Source organism: Camelus bactrianus, chromosome 29, assembly GCF_048773025.1.
Source record: "Camelus bactrianus isolate YW-2024 breed Bactrian camel chromosome 29, ASM4877302v1, whole genome shotgun sequence".
In the NCBI taxonomy this organism is placed as follows: Eukaryota; Metazoa; Chordata; class Mammalia; order Artiodactyla; family Camelidae; genus Camelus; species Camelus bactrianus.
The window spans coordinates 15,272,146-15,286,930 of NC_133567.1; the positions used below are offsets into that span (position 1 = coordinate 15,272,146).

Here is a 14,785-nt window from a genome sequence, read left to right on the forward strand (position 1 = left end):
AAAAGGAAAAGAAATGGAGCTAAGATGCAAGAGAGACAATGCAAGCAACAGAAGCTAACTTAAAAAAAAATTATCATTAATCGGAGTTTAGAGGTGACATTATATCCTTTAAACAGAACTGGCTACTATAAAAAATTACAATCTGAAAAAAATTGGTTCTTAGAAATTAAAAATTATAACTGAAGTAAACATTAAAACAAAAGAATCAGATGAAAAACATAGCAAAGAGGCAGACAATAGCTTTTTAAAAAGGAAAAGAGGAGAATTTTGGAGAATCAGTCAAGGAGATGTAACATCTCACTACTGAAAGTTCCAGAAACAGAAGATGAGGGGGGTGGAAGTTAACAAAGAAATAGTAAAAGAAAATTTCCCCAAGCTGAAGGACAGGAATTTCCAGATTAAAAGAGGACTTCAAGTACCAACTTATGACCAGGAAAAAAATAATAATAATAATATTTAAAGGCATGTGTCATGAAATTTAATCCTTCAGTGATTAAAAAAAAAATCCAAAAGCTTACAGAACTTTTGTTTCCAGAGAGGAAATATATCACAGAGAAAAGAATGAGGAAAAAAATGGCATTGGTTCCTCAAAAAAAAAAAAAATTAAAATGTAGACGTTAGTAAAGGGGATTTCCAGTCAAGATGGCAGAGTGGGAGGACCACGAACTCGCCTCTCCTCAGGACTACAACAAAACCACAACTGACTGCTAAACAACCATTGAAAAAAAGACTGGAACCTAACAAAAAAGATCTTCTTCAACTGGAAACATAGAGGGAACCACAGCAGATGGTAGGAGGGGTGGGTTCATGATATAATAGGGCCCATACCCCTGGTGGGGAGGGGCGAACCACAAACTGAAGGAAAATTAAGTCACAGAGGCCCTCCCACAGGACGGAGAGCTCCAAGCCCACGTCAGGCTCCCAAGCCCAGGCTTCTGGCACTGGGGGGAGGAGGAGTCTCCAGGACATCTGGTTTTGAAGGCCAGCAGGGCTTAACTCCAGGAGCCCCACGGGACTGGGGGAAACAGAGACTTCACTGTCTGGGGAAGCGCACACAGAACCTCACGCACGCCAGGTCCAGGGCAGAGGCAGAAACTTCATATGAACCTGGGCCAGACCGGCCTGCTGGTTTTGGAAGGTCTCCCGGGGAGGTTGGGGTCAGCTGCAGCTCATGTGGGGGACATAAAAGCTGGTGGTGGACATTCTAGGAGGGTTCATCTGCATGAGCTTTCCTGGAGGCTGACACCTTGTTTGGGTCATTAGCACCAAGCCCTACCCCCACCCAACAGCCTACAGATGTTGGTGAAGAAATACCTTCAAAAAATTGTAAGGAAAAATGATCTCCAATTTAGAATTCCATACTCAGTGACACTTTTAGTCATGTATGAAGGTAAAGATATTTTTAAACCTGAAGGCTCTCAAAATTTACCTCCTGTGCCTGCTTTCTCTTTCTCCTGGGAGAATGAAGGCACGTGAGAAGAAAAGAAAGGAAGAGAAAGACACCAGACCCGGTAAACAGGGATCCAACATTTGTGATGCATAAGGTGGATTTCCCAAGATGCTGGTAAAGGGAGTCCCTGAGCCCTGAGAGCAGGCAAGCCAGAGCAAAACAGGAGAGCGCAGGGCTTAGGTGGCATGACTCCTAGAGAAAACAGATCTGATCAATTATCTGTGGAAGACTATTACCCTCTGTCAAATATTTTGCTTTTTCCCATAATGCCCCTCCTTTCGGTGTTTCTTCCTGAGATTTTAGATCCCTGCCCCACTGATATCAAGCTTGGCCAAAGGACCCACTTGTCCCAATACATTGTGAGTAAGTGTGATGAGCGACCTCTGAGTAGAAGCTTTGAAGCACTGCCACACGCCCTCTCCTGTCTGCCACCGACCAGCTGTGTTCCAAAAAGAGGCTGCTCTTCATGGAGTGCAGAGTGGAGACAGCATGGCAGATTTATATCATGAAAAAAACAGAACAGCTTTGCTCTTGTAAGTCACTGGAATTTGGGGGTAATTTGTTACCACAGCTGGACCTAGTATGTTCTGACTGATACATTATCTGATACTTTTGACTGTGGAGAAAACTGTACTGTAAGATTGTGGGAAGACTTAGTGATAGGTACCCTGAAAATTAAGCAATGACATTCATTAATTTAACAAATATTTATTAATTCCTATTATATGTCAGGAATTTTTTTCCCAAGGCACTGAGACCATAAAAAGTAAAAATGTTAAAGAGGCAATTATTATTAACATAAAAAAATGCTTTAAGAAAGGGAAAAATATCAGGGGCAGGTATAACTCAGTGGTAGAGTACATGCTTAGCATGCATGAGGTCCTAGGTTCAATCCCCAGTACCACCATTAAAAAATAAATAAATAAACCTAATTACCTCTCCCTAAAAAATAATTTTTTTTTAAATTAAAGGAAAAAATTCAAGTCTCAAAAAAAAAAGGGGAAAAAATCATAACATACCACTTAGCTCGTCAGGGAATAATATTCACATAGTTATATAAACAATGGTGAAAATAAAGGGAGGATAAGCAGTGGGGCACGGAAGTGGTTAAGCTGCTTAAATCCTTATATACCATATTAGGATAATATCTAAAATTGATAAATCAAAAAATAAGGTATAAATGTATTATGAGAAAATGTATGGAATACACAAACTATTAAAGCTAATAAACAAGTTCAGCAAGGTTGCAGAATACAAGATCAATACATAAAAATCAGTTGCATTTATATATACCAGCACTAAGCAGTCCGAAATTGAAAGTAAGAGAGCCATTTTACATGAAACAGCATCAAAAAGAATAAACTATTTAGGAATAAATTTGACTAAGGAAATAAAGATATCCCATGTTCAGAATTAGAATATTTAATATTGTTAAGATGCAATACTCCCCAAATTAACCTACAGATTCAGCATAATCCCTATCAAGACCCAAGCTGGCTTCTTTACAGGAATTGACAAACTGATCTTAAAATTCATATGGAAATTCAAGAGACCCTAAACAGCCAAACAATCTTGAGAAAAAACAAAGCAGGAAGACACATATTTCCTGATTTGAAAATTCACTACAAAGCTACAGTATCCAAATAGCGTTACAGGCATAATGATGTATATGTATCTGTAATTCAATGGAATCAAATTGAGAGGTCAGAAATAAATCCATGCAGGTATGGCCTATTGATTTTCTACAAGGCTGTCGAGACCACTCAGTGGGGAAAGAATAATCTCTTCAACAAATGATGTTGGAATCATTTGAATGTCCACATGCAAAAGAATTTGAAAGTCTGCCTCCCACATACAAAAATTAATACAACATACAAAAACTAATACAACATAGATCAAAGGCCTGAATGTAGGAGCTAAAACTATAAAACCCTTAGACAAAAACATAGGTGTAAATCCTGTGTCCTTGGATCAGGCACCTATTTTTTAAATATGACAGACACCAAAAATAGAAAAAACAAAAGAAAAAACTAAACAGGACTTCATCAAAATTAAAAATTTTTGTGCATCAAAGGACACTACTAAGGAAGTGAAATGAAAAGACAACATACAAAATGAGAGAAAATATTTACAAATCATATATCTGACAGAGGTCTAGTATCCAGAATATATAAAGAGCTCTCTGAACTCAACAACAAAATGAGAAACAATCCAATTAAAATATGGGGAAATGGAGGGACTGCTAATACATGTGGGGTTTCTTTCTGTGGTGATGAAAAAGTTCTGCAATTAGATGGTGGTGATGGTTACACCGCATACTGAAAACCACTGAACTGTACATTTTAGAAAGGTGAATTTTATGGTGTGTGAATTATATCTCAATTTTTTAAAACATGAGATAAGTATCAGTAGACACAGCTAAGAGAGATGAGAATAGTAGCCCCGGGGAAGCTGCAGTGGCACATATAAAATGGAGCTGATAACAACTGCTCTTTCTTATGTCTTTTAATATATTTGGCATTTGATACTATATATATATACATATAACTTTGATTTCTTTAAAAAAACAGATTTTAAAAATCACTATATCTCAAGCCCATTCAAGGCCTCAGTCGAGTCCAAGAATGGAATGAAAATACAATGTTGGTGAATTATGCTATCTCTTCAAAAAAAAAAAAAAAAAAATGACTGCTTTTGGATAGAAATGGAGTGGAATCTATTTTTTTGCCTGCACTCTATTTTCTTGAATTAAGATGTAGGAAAGTTTTGGGAAAAGGAAGCACAGAAACAGAGGTGGCCTTGCTTAACTTGAAATCAAGAAAATCTAAAGTCAAGGGAAAACTTAAATGAGCCAAGAGCTCCTTATTTATAAAATTGATTTAAATGCTTGTGCTTGAAAATGAGGTTAAAAAAGGGGAGCCATTAAGCTGTAAAATATCCTCACTTCCCAAATGAAGACAGGAATAAAACAACCAGAAACAGAGTACTTACCAGGCACTTTAGAACAGTGTGTCTGAAACGAATGGCTTGTGTAAAATACAGTAAAAATGAATTACCAGAAAAATGAAATTAAAAAAACAAACACACACTACAAAGCCAAATTTTCATTATTAGATTGGATTTCATTATTAGATATATATATATATATATAAAACATTACTCTGTCAAACAGCTATTAAAGTGTCTAAATGTGTATTCTCAGTTTCTTTACTCATTTCTTCAGAGGCTGTTAATAAATAGTTCACATATTGACAGGGCCATAGACCGGTGCTGAGAAGCACACCTCTGCAGACTGCGTGGAACCAGATTCTTGAAATTGTTTATTAAATCTTAAAATAGTTTCAGAGGCAAGAGGCTACTGGAACAGAAATTTCAAAATAGCAATCATACTAGGACGATAAAATTATCCCCTAGTCCTCTATTAGAGCATTGCAGAAACATTCATTTATAGACAGGGCTACAATTATTTTACAGTGGCAAAAAACAGGAGGCAAACTAAGTGGACATCAAAGGGGGGTGGTTAAAAATTATAGTAATCCACGCTAGAGAATGAGATGTAGCTGGTTAACACGAGATATATGTGTGTGTATCGCATGGAAGGATGTCCATGTTCCATTTTTCATTTTTTTAAAAAAGAAGCAAATTCCACAGCAGTGTATGTAGAATGTAGTCCTATACATTAGAAAGTGGGCCCAGGTTGTTTGTATATATTTACATAGCAAAAGGGTAGAAAAGTATTTGAAAAGATAGGGACATATTCATTCTGCTAAAGGGCTGGGGGAAAGGGACAGCAAGGGAGAAAGTTTTACCTTAGTTCATTCATTCATTCAAAAAGTTTGTACTGAGTACCAACTATGTTCTAAGTGGGAGGAAAAGGGAAACAATGACGGGCAATAAGCAACTAGACAAAGAACTTGAAAAGAAAGGAAGGAATATAGAGAGCGAGAAAGGAAGAGACAGAGAGGAAAGGGAAGGGAGGAAGGGAGGGGAAGCAAGTTCCAGCACAGTAGGTAAGGTCGTGTTTTGTCCTGTATGTCAGAGGGTGAGTTCAGGCAGTATGTAGATATTTACACTGAGAAGGTGGGGAGCGGGAAGCGGGGGGAGGGAAGGAAGAAGGTGAGCTTCAGAGGGTTAGGAACAAAGGCAATGAAAGGACTAAACTGGTGACTGGAAATGAGACTGGGACGGGGCAGCAGTGCTGATTCAGACAACAGCATCGATCCTCAGGTGTGGTTTGTGCATGAAAACATCAATACCTCTTTGATATCTTCAGCAAGGGCCTACCACTCTTAAAAAAATTTTAAAAACCAATAAAACATTTCAAATGCTTAAAAAAAAAAAAAAAACTAAGAAAATGGTTGTAGAAATGTTTTGGCCTATGGAACATCAATCTCATTTCCTCAGGGAAACGATCCTAAGTGGATGCTGGGTTCTTACACGAGGTGGTGAAAGCCGTTGCATCCGGGTTTACTACACGTAATGGACTGACGGTGGCTGCTGAAAAACGTGTCCTCATCCTAATCCCTAAAGGGTGAACATGATCTTGTACAGAGAAAGATGTGACTGAGTTAAGGGTCTTGAAAGGAGGAACTTACCCTGGATAATCAGGGTGGGCCCTGAAGCGTGATTCTGAGTATGAATGTGGGGGCAGATTGGGGACAGACACACAGAAGACTGTAAACAGAAGCAAAGGAACACGTGGGGCCAGCACAAGGTGAAAGAGGCAAGGAAGCGGCCCTCCACGGGGACTCCAGAGGGAGAATGTTCCTGCCGACACCTTGATTTTGGACTTCCGACTTCAGAACTGGGAGATAATCAATTTCTGTTGTTTTAAGCCACCAAATTTGTGATAATTTGTTACAGCAGCCATAGGAAATGAACACACTAAAACACTAACATTTGAAACAGAAAATTATAAAATTGAATGAGAAATCTTTCTTAAATTGAAGTACAGTTGATTTACAATGTTGTGTTAGCTTCTGTTGTAACAGCATACTGATTCAATTATACATATATATTCTTTTTCAATATAGGTTATTACAAGATATTGAATGTAGTTTCCTGTGCTATACAGGAGGACCTTGTTTATCTATTTTATATATAGTAATTTTTATCTGCTAATCCCAAACTCCTGATTTATCCCTCCCCCTCTTCCCCTCTCCTCTCTTTCCCTTTGGTAATCATAAATTTGTTTATGTCTGTGAGTCTATTTCTGTTTTGCAAATAAGTTCTTTTTTTTTTTTTGCAAATAAGTTCATTTGTATCATTTTTTTAGATTCCACATATAAGTGATGTCATATGAGAGAAATCTTTAATGCATTTTAATTGAGGAAGGAGCAAGTTTAATTAATAATGAGATATTTATAGACAATTTACTATAAGCACTTTAATGTGCTTTGTCTTAGAACAATGCCATGGAGTAGTTACTACCCCTTCTAAGTATTTGGAAACAAAAAACCCAGGTGCAGAGGTTAAGTAACTTGGCTGAAGTCACATACAGCCGTAAAGTGCCAAGTTCTGAACCCAGGCAGCCTGACTCCAGAGCCCACCACTCAGCTATTGCCTGGGAAGTTTTTACTTTAGGACACTTTGAAGGATTTTAGAGTTAATAGCACTGTTTTTTGTTATTTTGTTATTTTTGGCAGCCTTTCTTTTTTTTAGAGCAGTTTTAAGTGGACAGAAGAGTTCAGGAGAAAGTACACAGGGTTCCCATCCGCTCCTTTCTCCCCTCTCACCATTTTCCCTATTGTTAGCATCCTGCATTAGTGTGGTACATTTGATATACAATGAGCCAGTATTGATACATTATCATTATTTAAAGTCCACAGTTTCAGGGTGAGGGGAATTGGATGAAGGTGGTCAAAAGCTACAAACTTCCAGTTATAAGAAAACTAAGTACTGGGGATGTAATATACAACATGACGGCTATGGGAAATAGTGCCCTGTGGTATATTTCAAAGTTGCTAAGAGAGTAGAAGCTAAAAGTTCTGATCACAAGGGAAAAAAATTATTTTTTCTTTTGCAGCATATGAAATGGTACCTGTTAACTAAACTTACTGGGGCAATCATTTCACAATATATGTAAGTCAAGTCATTGAGCTGGACACCTTAAACTTATAAGGGCTGTATGTCAATTTTATCTCAATAAAATGGAAAAAAAAATCATAAAGTCCAAAGTTTAAGGTTCACTCTAGGTGTAAATTTTATGAATTTGGACAAATGTTTAATGACATGGACCCATCATTATGGTATCATACACAGTACATCACTGCCCTAAAAATCCTCTGTGCTCCATCTTTCCATCCCTCCCCACCCTAACCCCAGGCAACTACTGATCCTTTTACAGTCTCCATAGTTTTTTCTTTTCTAGAATGTCATATAGTCGGACTCGTACAGTATGCAGCCTTTTCAGATTGGTGTCTTTTACTTAGCAATATGCATTTAGTGTTCTTGATGTCTTTTCATAGTTTGGTATCTCATTTCTTTTTAACACAGAATAATATTTCCACTGTATGGGTGTACCACACTTTGTCCATTTACCTATTGAAGGACATCTTGGTTGCTTCCAAGTGTTGGCAATTATGAATAAATCTTCTCTAAGCATTCAAGTGTAGGTTTTTGTGTGGATGTGAGTTTTCAACTTATTTGCTTAAATACCAAGGAGAGTGATTGCTGGACCATATGGTAAGATATTTCTTTTTTTTTTTTTTTTTTCCCTTTCCCTAAGCTAACCTCACAGGTTGGAGTATTTTAGATAAGTGTACACACAAATTCTGGTCTATTATCTGCCATTTGGTCAATATAAATAATCCTGTAGTGAACATTGTTAAGTTCTCTGCCCATTAAAACTCCCCAATCTCATTTTTATTGTGTTGGGAAAACCATCCCCAATTTCAGGTGGTTCTGATGGGGCTGTAAATTCATGGCCACAGGGGCCATGAGACCCACGCCTGCTGAAGTTCCCCATCCTCCAGCCTCAGTGATGACTGAGGGGGTGCTGCAGACATGAAATCCGAAAAGACCAAGCAGATTCTGCTCTGAGATGGATTTACAAACACTAGTAGGGGAAGACGCTAGTTTTCTTGGAGCTGCTGGGCTGGGAAGGTACAGCTGTCAGTGACCCTCTTGCTCACATTTGGAGAGAATTTGTAGAATAAAGCCAATCAGAGCTGGGAGAGGGAGACAGAGCCCTAACTTTGAGCCCTGCCTCCAGCTTTTCTGAAGCCACTACCACCTATGACTCCCTGGCTTTATAAACCAACAAGTTCATTTTTCCTTAAGCTAGTTATACTTGCAAACAAAATAATCCTAATACAAAGCCCAGGTCCAGCTTGAAATGTGAAGAAATGAAAAGGATGTTTATGAACATTAAAAATACTCTAGAGGGGATGGGGTTATAGCTCAGTGGTAGAGTGCATGCTTGGCACGCATGAGGTCCTAGGTTCAATCTCCGGTGCCTCAATTAAAAAGAAGAAAAAAAACCTCTCATCTGAAACTTCTTTTTCATGACTGAGGAGATTTGCCACTGATTTCAAAAAATTCTCTCAACTAAAATTGCATATTTATTCTTAATAGGAATCATATTTCCTCTTTTTAGTTAGCAGTTTAGTTTCCTCTCTTTCTGCAAGAGAATTAAAGTTTGTACAATCTGCTGTTGTTCCCTTGCTGTGTTATTCTCCAGGACAAGCATTTACACTCCTGATGCTGAGTTACAGCTGAGAATTACTTTGTCTCCTGTCCTCCTGGAATAGAAAGAGAAATAACACTGCTTGTAACCTAAGAAACTTGGAAGTGAGTTAAACCAGTCATCCTCAAACCTGGCTCTGCGTCAGAATCATCTGGGAGAGATTTATTTGCCTAAAATATGAATTCTGGCTCCATTCCACACCTTACTGGAAAGAGATTGAGTTGAATTGATTTAACAGTCAGTAATGCTGTGGATGGACCACAGCTGTTGCTTCTATACCTTGGTTATTGTAAATAATGCTGCTATGAACATTGATGTGCGTGTATCTTTTCGAATTAGTGTTCTTGTTTTCTTTGGATATATATCCAGGTGCAGAATTGCAGGACCATATGGTAGCTCTGTTAGTTGTTTGAAGACCCTCCATACCGTTTTTCACAGTGGCTGCACCAATTGACATCCTCACCAGCAGCGTACAAGGGTTCCTGTTCCTCCTCATCCTTGCCAACATTCGCTATTTGTATTCTTTCTGATGATAGCCATTGTGACAGGTGTGAGGTGATATCTCATTGATTTTGATTTGCCTTTCTCTGATGATTAGCAACGCTGAACATCTTTTCATGTGCCTCTTAGCTATCTGTGTGTCCTCTTTGGAAAAATGTCCACTCAGATCTTCTGTCCATTTTGGGGGCAGGTAATTAGGTTTATTTGTTTATTTTAGACATCCATTTTTAATCAGGGTTTTTTTTTTTGATATTGAGTTTGCATGAGCTCTTTATACATTTTGGATATTAACCCCTTATTGGTGATACAATTTGTAAATATTTTCTCCCATTCAGTAGATTGTCTTTTCACTTTGTAAATGGTTTCCTTTGCTGTGCAATAGCTTCTAAGTTTAATTAGGTCCCATTTGTTTATTTTTGCTTTGTTTCCTTTGCCTCAGGAGACAGATCCAAAAATATTGCTTTTATGTCAAAGAGTGTTCTGCCTATGTTTTCCTCTAGGAGTTTTAAGGTTTCCAACATACCTATTACATTTCTATACCCTGGCGTGTGGGGCCAGGTCCTGGGCGCTCTGATGGACAGGTACGCGTCCAAGAGTGGATGTGGGCTCTGGGGGTCTTAAGGCAGTCTGTCTGCTGGTGGGAGGGGCTGTGTCCCTGTCCAGTTAGTTGCTTGGCCTGAAGCATCCCAGTACTCCCAAGCCAACCTGATGATGGGCAGTGGGTGGGCCTGGGTCCTGAGGCTAATATGCTAGAGGGAGGATTCCAAAATGATGCTTGCCAGCAGTGGCGTCCATGGGGGAGAATGAGCTCCCAAAAATGGCTGCTGTCAGTGTCTGTGTCCCCAAGGTGAGTTCTAGTCACCTCCTGAGATTCTCCAAGATCAGCAGATAGGTCTGATCCAGCCTCTTTTCAAAATACTGCTTCTGTCCTGGGTCCCCGCGTGTGTAAGGTTTTGTTTGCCCCCTTTAAGAGCGGAGTCTATTTCCTGCAGACTTTCCACTCTCGAAAGTAAGACCCGCTGACCTTCAAAGCCAAATGTCTGGGGGCTTGTCTTCCTGCTGCAGGACCCCCGGGGCTGGGGATCCCGGTGTGGGGCTCACACCCCTCACTCCTTGGGGAGAAGCTCTGCAATTGTAATTATTCTCCCTTTTACTGGTCGCCCACCCGGAGGTATGAGTATGGCTACACCATGATTCCTCCCCTCCTCCCCATCTTGCTATGGTTCCTTCTTTATATCTTCAGTTGTAAAAGATCTTTTCTGGTAGGTGCCGGTCTTTTTCTACTCTGTCACCTTGGCTGATCTCCTCCGTTATATTTTAAATGCTCTATATCCAAGACAGCCGAGGAAAGCATGGTTCCTCCCAAAAGAGCTCTGAACTGACACTTATCTGACCTTCTCACTATAACTAAGTTTGCATTTTCCAAAATGTTATATAAATAAAGCCGTAAGTATGTACTTTTTTTTGCCTGGGTAGTTTCACTCAGCGTAATAGCAATTTATCAGTGTTGTTTTTTATCAATGTATCAATAGATTATTCTTTTTTTATTGCTGTTGTATTCCATTGTATAGATATGCCAAAGTTTGGCTACTTACTCACTTATTGATGGACATCTGGGATGTTTCCAGTTGGGACAGTTTACAAATATTTGTGTAAAACGTCTTTGTGTGAACATATGCTCTTTTCCCGTGGGTAAATAACTCCAAGCAAAATGCCGATTAATGTAGTACGTGCATGCTTAACAACTTTTTAAGAAGCTGTCAAACTGTCTTCCAAAATGCTTACACAATTCTATGTTCAGTAGTGGGAGAGTTCCCATTGCTCCACATTCTTGTCAAAACTTGGTATGGTCAGTGTAGTGGGTGTAGTGGTGTCTCCTGGTTTTAATTTGTATTCTTCTAATAACTAATGACGTTGAGCAGCTTTTTATGTATTTATTTGCTATCCCTGTGTTTTCTTTGGTTAAGAATCAGCTGAAGTAAAAACAAAAATTCAAAAACTGTTCTCATTTTAAAATTGATTGGAAAGTGATTGAATTTTAAGAGTTAAAAAAATTCTTTATCAGACATATATTTCACAAATATATTGTGTTACCTTTTTAGTTTAAGTGTCCTGAAAAGCCCAAGGTTTAAATTCTGGTAAGAACAATTTATCAAATGCTTTCAATAATTTGTACGGTAGTTAAGAAATCTTTGCCACATTCAAGATCTCAGATTTTATTTTCTTACACAAATTTTACAGTTTTTACTCTTGATTTAGGTCTATGATTCATTTTGGGTAATTTTTTTATATGACGCAAGATTTTTTTTTCTTTTGCAAATGGCTCTTCGAGTGCCCTAGTACCACATGATGAATAGATTACTCTTTTTCCCTGAAAGTGCCTTGGCATCTCTTTTGAAAATCAGTTGATACTACCTTTGGACTCTCCCTTCTGTTCCACTGATGTATGTCTATATTTATGCCAATACTTTATAATAAATTCAAGTCATCATCATTCGTTGTCTGATTACAATTAAGCCTCTTGTTTTTCCCTTCAGTTTAGTCACCATTCCAAACACTTTCCACATCAGAGACAAGGTAATTTTTCTGAAGGGCAAATCTGATTCTGTCACAAGATAAAATCAAAACTCTAAAACCTCGTCTTCCATGTTCTAGTTCTATTTCCTATTTTCACCTCTCCTTCATCCAAATTTAATGCTACAACACTGTTCTCTCTCACCCTGGGTGTTTGCACTCGCTGCATGCTTTATCTCAGATGCCCTCACCTTTTCTCTCCCACCTTTGCCTGGCGAATATTCATTCTTCCCCTGGAATTCTTCCCAGACTCCCTTAGACACCTTTGGTGGTTCCTGCCTTGATGCTTGCCTGGCACTCTGCCATTACCCCAGGACACCACCGTACACAATCACCCGTTTGTCTTCCCTGCCAGATGATAAGTTCCTTGGGATCCAGCAGGCGGTCAATATTTGAATGAGTATACAGTTGAACAAGACAGGTTCTTGTTCTTCAGAAGCTCCCAATATGGTGTGTCATGCAGAGCACTGTGTCACTCCCCACCCCACACCTCCAATGCTTTCCAGGTCTGTTGTTTCTGCTGGTTTATTATCATGATGTTTCCCAGATAACTTTTGTGTACTGATCACTGTATTTAAATAAACCTCTTGGAGGAATCATCTGAGGCCTAAAAAGAGAAAAGCTTTCTTCAGAGAGGACTTGCAGTTGCTTCTGATCATCTCCTGAAAACATGGCCAGTCAGGGATCTCATGTTAATCTAGGTCCACAGCTTGGCATTCCCCAAAGCACTCCAGGGTGCAAGTCTGAATCAGGGCTGTTTCCTCAGGTGACCTTTACTCTGGGAATGGAGCTCCACTGGGTCCTGGTTTTAAGTTACTTTTGATGGGTGGGATGTTGGCGCAGTGGCTCAGACTCATTTGGGACATATCCTGGGCTTTGATTTCTGGGCAACCTTCCCTGCGATACTGCCCACACAGTGGCTCAGTTTCATAATTCCCTCCCAACTGATAGATGCCCTGAGGACAACAGGAGCTCAGTGCTAGGCTCATCTCTCCATTCAGTGGAAACTATGAAAGATCAATTTCAATCCTGCCCTGACTCACAAAGCCCTACATCATTTGGCCTTTGGCTCCTGCTTCCCCACCGGCTCACTCTGAACCAGCCACGTCATCCTGTCCTCGGGCTTTTGGACTCGCGACCTTTGTACTTGCCTAGAACCCATCCACAAAGTTTGTATTTCTCAAGGCATAGCAATACTATTTGCAAACAACTTGTTCCCCCGATTATCAGAAACTGCCACTTATCGGAACCCTTTCAGGTTCATCACTTTGTATGCTGTATCATTTCTCTACTTCATAGCTCCCTTATTACATAGGCCCTTTGAAGATACATGCTGTCGCTTATCTGCCATCCTTGTTGGTACAGCAGAGGTCATCACTAAGTATCTGCTTAAATGCCCGGTTTTAACCTTAATGAGCGTTAGGTTTATCTTTATGATCTCAGGGCTCCTCAGATGTATTTAGTTTTAAACAATTACATTTTTAATTTGTGAATATATTCAAGACAATTTACCTCAAAGAAAAGGCAAGGATATGAGAAACACCCTTTTATATAAAAGAAAGCAAAACCAATTAAGAATGACTAATGATTTACTTAAAAGTAATTCTGTCAAACTCTCTGGGATGGGAAGGATAGGGTGTTCTGCTATAACGTTTCACACAGATGGTGGTTGGGTTTGCTAGTGCCTGAGTAAGGTTCTTTGAAAAAGCTAGGATAAAGATACAAGTACAATCAGGTTAATTCAACTAACACTTACTAAGAGCTTCTGTGATAGGTGCTGTGTGCCACTGCTGTGTACACAAACACAACTGAGACTGTCCCAGAGTGAAGAGCTCAGGATAGAAGACTGGGACGGGGTAAAGAGGGAAGGGCAAAGATGATAAACTTGTAACTACATCTGAACTGCACCTTTTGGGGAGAAAAGCAGGTAACAAACATTCGAGGAACAGAGAAGAACATTAGCAAAGCACAGGGAGTCTTGTCTGGCTGCTACGTATGGGACGAGGTGTGCAGAGGGCTGAAGAGCAGCAGGGGTCCATCAGGACCAGGCAGTGAAAAGGCCAACGGCAAGAGGGCTGGAGAAGAGGAAGAAACGTCAGAGATGTTTCAAAGATGGGCTCTACAGAACTTGATGAAAAATGTCAGTGAGGACTCGTGAGCAGAGTTAAGAGTCTTCACTTGGGTAATGAGGTTAGATAGGAATATGCTGTTAATTATAACAGAAAGTATGAAAGAGAGAAATAGGCTTTTGGGGGGGGTGAGAGTGGAGATAAGAAATTTTTAATGCTAAGTTGGACACCTTTTCTGCAGGATATAGCCATTCACACTAGGGTCTTACCTGATAATATACACCCACCCGCATTAGTTCCCTGAAGATCACGTACATGTATGAGAAAGTATTTTCCACCTTACTTTCTTATTTCAACTTTCCTTATTTGACCCTTCAAATCAGTTCATGTTTGATTTTGCTATGTGCCACGTTAGTGTGAAAAGTACTAAGGAATATAGAGAGGATTTCAACAAAACACTTCTCCCTAGTAGCTTGAGCTAGTGGAGAAAAGTCATACCTTCCG

The 14,785-nt window shown here is 39.3% G+C and overlaps 1 protein-coding gene across 4 annotated transcripts in view; it reads right to left on the minus strand.

Annotated features, from left to right (window-relative positions):
* Nucleotides 1-14,785, minus strand: part of UBE2W (ubiquitin conjugating enzyme E2 W) — a 115,110-nt gene that overhangs the window by 50,250 nt on the left and 50,075 nt on the right. The gene's annotated exons all lie outside the window — the stretch shown is intronic.